Raw genomic sequence first — 7,451 nt, forward strand, 5'->3', positions numbered from 1 at the left:
ATTTAACCGGCCTTTGCCCGCTCTTATTGGCTCCGTCGTTGGACCAGAGGGCGGGACTTCCGGGTTTTACACCATGTTGAGCCTCATCCACACAACTCAGCTGTTTCCTGATCTCTTTGAAAGCTGCCTGAGCCCCAGTCACCTTAGGAGTGTGGTCCAGTAAAAACAAAGATCCTCATATCACCTCATATCATCTCCTCATATGTTTGGACGCTCTCTTGTGGGCTGTCAGACATCTGCGGGGTGGTTGCAGTAACGGAACCTGGTGATAATGGGACGTAGTCGCCCACTAGAGCTCAGCTTCAACTGAGCGGTTCTGTGTGCCAGTTCTACCAGAGGCTCTTTGTCCAGCTTGAATATGTCCTGAAGCAAGTATTTCTATGTGAGTGCTGAATGAACAGTAATACTCTATTACTTGCTGTAGTTGCAGTATACAATGTGCTAAATTGTGATTATTATTTTATATAATATTTGTATTGCAAAATGCATTTCTGTAACTAGATGCCCGGGATGCTGTGTTCGGAATGTATTGATGATTGATGTAGTGCAGGAATGAATAAATAACATTTTATAAATGCAATTTTTTTAGCATATTTTTCCTGTCTTCACCACTCTAAGACTTCGAAATTAGCGCTGCGCTCCACCAGTCTGACGGGGGGATTATGATCACGGTATAATTATTTATATGCCGTGATCGAAAGAGACAAAATTGTCTTGCGGGCCGGACCAATCGGCCGGAGGCTCCCCATCCCTGTTCTAGAGCCTGAGGCAAAGACGAGGTATAACGTTACTGACTGTTATTCTTTCTGGAAGAATCAATATCAATAATACTGCTCTATTAATGCTTTATTTGTGTAGATGCCACTAAATGGTTATCCATTTTGCTTTACTAGATACCTATAAGACAGCACAGATGACACAGGCAGTTTGATACACGCATTCTTTATTTTTGTTACATGAGTTTGATTCTTTTTTTAAACTTCTTTTAACAGTTTTCAACCACAGGCTTTGAAGTTGACACATGGCTAAAATGGGCTTTAAGCCTCAACTCACTGCATGAGTTGAGGCATCCCGAGAATGAATTACTGACAAGTTTAAAATTTAGTGGCCAATTTAGCAAACAATTCACACCCCACAAAATATGATAATGATGATTATGAATATTGAGAGATAGGAGGAGAGAGGAAAAACAGGAGAAAGAATTCCCATTCCATACCATATATTGTAACACTATAAAGTACATACTATATAAGTCGAATGTTGAAAGTAAACAGTTTTGGTAGTTTCTATTTAAGAAATTTGACTTTGGAACACGGATAGTTTATCAAAATTAATTGAAAAACAGGACCTAGAATCGAGCCTTGTGGATCTCCATGTGACGAGAAGGAAATTAATAAAGTCCTTTAATAGAGTTTCTTCTTAGTTATTCTGTGTTTCGCAGACCTCTCCTATCATTCAAAAAAAAAATGTTGAAGTTTGAACAACCTACAGTCTAAAAACATTGTTAGAATTTGTAGACAGTTTAGAGTTGAGTTGTAGAGACAGAGAGATTTGCAGAAAGCTGCTGGGCTTTTAGACTTCTTCTCTTGATGTTGGGGCACCTCCACTGGGTCCTTTAACACACAAACACATCATCAACAACAAAATCCAACTCACCCTTGGATGTATTAGTGAGGACATCTTTAAAGAAAGGTTTTGGGATGTGTCTTGACGAAGGTCTCACATTGTTACCCACACTTAGGTGTTTTATTTCAAAAGATATGACTACGAAAACTAAGATGGAAACCAAAGTCGGTGGTAAACCCCATTTGCATCCCCACACTAAAATGACCAGTGTACTTTATGAGGTCTAACACTGCTTCCACACAAGTGAATTGCTAGCAATATTGCGACAGCCTTTTCATATGTGCAACGTGCAAGTGCAGCGTGTGAACCAATCTGAATGAAGGCCTGAGACAGGCCACCAAAAATGGCCACCTAAAATGAGGATGTCTGGTCATCCTAAAGTTTGTCTCAACAACCCTCTGTCCTTGCCACTTCATCCTCTGTTTTCATGACGTCCTTGTAATGCAGTAGTACCATATGATTGAGTTTCTCTGCTTTGTGGTGAGGTCTATGTTCATCCATAGCTCTGTCTATTTCAATCACGTGGACACTAAGAGTCAAAATTTCACACACAGATCTGAATTTCAGGATGGGTATTGCCCTCACTTCATTTGTTTTGGAACAGTGGATCCACAAAGAGAAAGAGAATACAGGAGAGTACAGGAGATGAGGTGGAAGAGGTAGGTCAAGGGCAAGGAGACGAATATTTGCCGATGAGATTCGTGCATCTCAAGCAAAAGTTGGTATGTTGATAGAATGTTTGAAACACTGTTTATTTTTTTGTTTACTTCTCTAAAGTCACTCTAAAGTAAGTCTGGTGTGCTTTTTGTTTGACCTGCAGGCTTTAGTCCAGCTTGTGTTTGAACTGTGTCAGATTTTGGTTCATCATTTTATTTGATATTCTATTATTTCAATCAAGCCATACCCTGTGTTGTTACATAAACAGCCAGAACTTTACAATAATGGGAACTTCTGGCAGGAAATAGGCTTCAGCCCCCACCCTCACATTCATATACTAAAATCTTGTTTGTCCTAAGGAGACTAAGTGTATGTTTTGATGCATTTATGATTGAATTCAAGAAGAGGCCTCTCATCTCTGTCTCTGTTGATTGATAACTGGAACACTTCAAAATATTGGCATCATGAACAGGATGGAGAGAGCAGCCTGCTGGACTTTAATTGAGGTATTTAAAATCTTGCAAATTTCATCTTCCATCTTGAACTATGTTGTTCTGGGGGAAAGACACAAGTGCCATTATTCATTGCAGTAACAGGTTTTTATGGTAGTGTTTGGAATTGATGACACCAATGTGTAATGGCTATTTTGTACTGTGTGTGTTTGATGTTTTTTTGGGATGTCAGGCAAAGTTTGGCTTAGATGTAAGATTACATCGTTTTGAGGGGAGAGTTTGGTTTTTACATGGAAGTTTGATGTTTTTGAAGATGAGTTATACATTTCTGTTAAGGGCTTTGGGAAATGATGCACACTACGGATCACAATGTTTATCGCCAGTGGCTGTATGGCACCTGAACTTGAAAAGTAAGTATGTTGGTAATGTATTGGAGGTTTTTCATAAAAACAGAAGTACAAGAGAAGTGTGTGTCTTACCACTCAGGCACATGCGTAAGTAATCGTCAAGTATTTGCTGGTGCCATAACAGGGGTCTCCTGCCAGCTTGTTGTTTGCACTAATTTCACATACAGTCTTGTTGTTGCACCTGGAAAAACATGTGGGAGATCATGATTGTCATGCCTTTTCTTTTAAAATGTTTTATTTTTGAATATATCTTCATCTGGTCATACCTCTTGCCCACAACATTGCCGACGTTCTTCTTACACATCAGGTTTTGCTTTGCAGATGGATTCTTTGAACAGATATTTTTATCTTGGCGACCATAGATTGCTGACTGCACCTTGATGGTCCTCCCTGCAGCTGTGTACAGACAGTAAGAAAGACAAAGTATAAGAAATCCATAGACTCCTAGCCAATGCTTAATATATGCCTGATGACATCATCCAGAATATAATGGTACAACTGTGTACAACTTACGGCATTTGAAAATCCCACTGTTGCCCTCACAGATGTCGACTCTGGTAGGAACTGTAGCTTTGGCAAGACATTTGGCACTGCAGGGACCTTGAGCATTGCAGCCATATTTACCCTTGCAGCGACAGGTAGCTTTGACACAGCGTTTATTTTTGCAAGGACATTTCAATTTGCAACAACAATTACCTACAATTCTACCATAACCTCTACCCTGACCAGTCATATAAACTGGGCCATAATAATAACCTATGCGACGTTGACCAGGGGTTCCATAATAGTAATTGGTGCTCCCGTAACCAGGGGTTCCATAATAATAACTTGTGCCACCTTGGCCACCGTTTCCATATCGATAACCTCTGCCACCTTGACCACCGGTTCCATATCGATAACCTGTGCCACCTTGACCACTGGTTCCATATTGATAGCGTCTTCCACCTTGGCTACTGGTTCCATATTGATAGCGTGTTCCACCTTGACCACTGGTTCCATATTGATAGCGTCTTCCACCTTGTCTACTGCTTCCATATTGATAACGTGTTCCACCTTGGCTACTGGTTCCATATTGATAGCGTCTTCCACCTTGTCTACTGCTTCCATATTGATAGCGTCTTCCACCTTGTCTACTGCTTCCATATTGATAACGTGTTCCACCTTGGCTACTGGTTCCATATTGATAGCGTCTTCCACCTTGTCTACTGGTTCCATATTGATAACGTGTTCCACCTTGGCTACTGGTTCCATATTGATAACGTGTTCCACCTTGGCTACTGGTTCCATATTGATAACGTGTTCCACCTTGGCTACTGGTTCCATATTGATAACGTCTTCCACCTTGTCTACTGGTTCCATATCGATAACCTGTGCCACCTTGACCACCGTTTCCATATCGATAACCTGTGCCACCTTGACCACCGGTTCCATATCTATAACGTGTTCCACCTTGTCTACCGGTTCCATATTGATAACGTGTTCCACCTCGACCATGGTTTCCATATTGATAACCTGTGCCACCTTGACCACCGTTTCCATATCGATAACCTGTGCCACCTTGACCACCGTTTCCATATCGATAACCTGTGCCACCTTGACCACCGTTTCCATATCGATAACCTGTGCCACCTTGACCACCGTTTCCATATCGATAACCTGTGACACCTTGACCACCGTTTCCATATCGATAACCTCTGCCACCTTGACCACCGTTTCCATATCGATAACCTGTGCCACCTTGACCACCGTTTCCATATTGATTACCTTTGCCAGGGGGCGGACGCATTCCAGGGCGCAATTTGCAGTTTGGTCCACGGCATGTAGGTCTTATCTTGCACTTTCTACCCTTGCAGGGGCGTCTTATGCAGTTTCTACCCTTGCAGGGGCGTCTCCCGCAATGTCTTCCCCTACAGCGGCGTCTCCCGCAATGTCTTCCCCTACAGCGGCGTCTCCAGCAGTTTCTACCCTTGCAGCGGCGTCTCCCGCAATGTCTTCCCTTGCAGCGGCGTCTCCCGCAATGTCTTCCCTTGCAGCGGCGTCTCCCGCAATGTCTTCCCTTGCAGCGGCGTCTCCCGCAATGTCTTCCCTTGCAGCGGCGTCTCCCGCAATGTCTTCCCCTACAGCGGCGTCTCCCGCAATGTCTTCCCTTGCAGCGGCGTCTCCCGCAATGTCTTCCCCTACAGCGGCGTTTCCTGCAGTTTCTACCCTTGCAGCGGCGTCTCCCGCAATGTCTTCCCCTACAGCGGCGTCTCCCGCAATGTCTTCCCCTACAGCGGCGTCTCCAGCAGTTTCTACCCTTGCAGCGGCGTCTCCCGCAATGTCTTCCCTTGCAGCGGCGTCTCCCGCAATGTCTTCCCTTGCAGCGGCGTCTCCCGCAATGTCTTCCCTTGCAGCGGCGTCTCCCGCAATGTCTTCCCTTGCAGCGGCGTCTCCCGCAATGTCTTCCCTTGCAGCGGCGTCTCCCGCAATGTCTTCCCCTACAGCGGCGTTTCCTGCAGTTTCTACCCTTGCAGCGGCGTCTCCCGCAATGTCTTCCCCTACAGCGGCGTCTCCTGCAGTTTTTACCCTTGCAGCGGCGTCTCCCGCAATGTCTTCCCCTACAGCGGCGTCTCCCGCAATGTCTTCCCCTACAGCGGCGTCTCCTGCAGTTTTTACCCTTGCAGCGGCGTCTCCCGCAATGTCTTCCCCTACAGCGGCGTCTCCTGCAGTTTTTACCCTTGCAGCGGCGTCTCCCGCAATGTCTTCCCTTGCATCGGCGTCTCTTGCAATGTCTTCCCTTGCAGCGGCGTCTCCCGCAATGTCTTCCCTTGCAGCGGCGTCTCCCGCAATGTCTTCCCCTACAGCGGCGTTTCCTGCAGTTTCTACCCTTGCAGCGGCGTCTCCCGCAATGTCTTCCCCTACAGCGGCGTCTCCTGCAGTTTTTACCCTTGCAGCGGCGTCTCCCGCAATGTCTTCCCTTGCATCGGCGTCTCTTGCAATGTCTTCCCTTGCAGCGCCGTCTCCCGCAATGTCTTCCCTTGCAGCGGCGTCTCCCGCAATGTCTTCCCCTACAGCGGCGTTTCCTGCAGTTTCTACCCTTGCAGCGGCGTCTCCCGCAATGTCTTCCCCTACAGCGGCGTCTCCCGCAATGTCTTCCTCTACAGCGGCGTCTCCTGCAGTTTTTACCCTTGCAGCGGCGTCTCCCGCAATGTCTTCCCCTACAGCGGCGTTTCCTGCAGTTTCTACCCTTGCAGCGGCGTCTCCCGCAATGTCTTCCCCTACAGCGGCGTCTCCCGCAATGTCTTCCCCTACAGCGGCGTCTCCCGCAATGTCTTCCCTTGCAGCGGCGTCTCCCGCAATGTCTTCCCCTACAGCGGCGTCTCCTGCAGTTTTTACCCTTGCAGCGGCGTCTCCCGCAATGTCTTCCCTTGCAGCGGCGTCTCCCGCAATGTCTTCCCTTGCAGCGGCGTCTCCCGCAATGTCTTCCCTTGCATCGGCGTCTCTTGCAATGTCTTCCCTTGCAGCGGCGTCTCCCGCAATGTCTTCCCTTGCAGCGGCGTCTCCCGCAATGTCTTCCCCTACAGCGGCGTCTCCCGCAATGTCTTCCCTTGCAGCGGCGTCTCCCGCAATGTCTTCCCCTACAGCGGCGTTTCCTGCAGTTTCTACCCTTGCAGCGGCGTCTCCCGCAATGTCTTCCCCTACAGCGGCGTCTCCCGCAATGTCTTCCCTTGCATCGGCGTCTCTTGCAATGTCTTCCCTTGCAGCGGCGTCTCCCGCAATGTCTTCCTCTACAGCGGCGTCTCCTGCAGTTTTTACCCTTGCAGCGGCGTCTCCCGCAATGTCTTCCCTTGCATCGGCGTCTCTTGCAATGTCTTCCCTTGCAGCGGCGTCTCCCGCAATGTCTTCCCCTACAGCGGCGTTTCCTGCAGTTTCTACCCTTGCAGCGGCGTCTCCCGCAATGTCTTCCCTTGCAGCGGCGTCTCCCGCAATGTCTTCCCTTGCAGCGGCGTCTCCCGCAATGTCTTCCCCTACAGCGGCGTTTCCTGCAGTTTCTACCCTTGCAGCGGCGTCTCCCGCAATGTCTTCCTCTACAGCGGCGTCTCCTGCAGTTTTTACCCTTGCAGCGGCGTCTCCCGCAATGTCTTCCCCTACAGCGGCGTTTCCTGCAGTTTCTACCCTTGCAGCGGCGTCTCCCGCAATGTCTTCCCCTACAGCGGCGTCTCCTGCAGTTTTTACCCTTGCAGCGGCGTCTCCCGCAATGTCTTCCCCTACAGCGGCGTCTCCCGCAATGTCTTCCCCTACAGCGGCGTCTCCCGCAATGTCTTCCCTT

At 47.9% G+C, this 7,451-nt stretch overlaps 1 long non-coding RNA gene across 1 annotated transcript; it reads right to left on the reverse strand.

Annotated features, from left to right (window-relative positions):
- Positions 1 to 935: 935 nt before the first annotated feature.
- LOC142989134 (uncharacterized) lies at positions 936 to 3,795 on the reverse strand. The gene is made up of 4 exons (XR_012960657.1): positions 3,656 to 3,795; positions 3,409 to 3,538; positions 3,215 to 3,323; positions 936 to 1,613 (listed from the first exon to the last, which is right to left on the reverse strand). It is a non-coding gene; the product is annotated as an uncharacterized LOC142989134 (long non-coding RNA).
- Between the last annotated feature and the right edge of the window lie 3,656 nt (positions 3,796 to 7,451).

The sequence above is a fragment of the Genypterus blacodes genome, unplaced genomic scaffold (genome assembly GCF_046128005.1).
Source record: "Genypterus blacodes isolate CSIRO-AG114 ecotype Tasmania unplaced genomic scaffold, CSIRO-AGI_Gbla_v1 ptg000380l_1, whole genome shotgun sequence".
Taxonomy (NCBI): domain Eukaryota; kingdom Metazoa; phylum Chordata; class Actinopteri; order Ophidiiformes; family Ophidiidae; genus Genypterus; species Genypterus blacodes.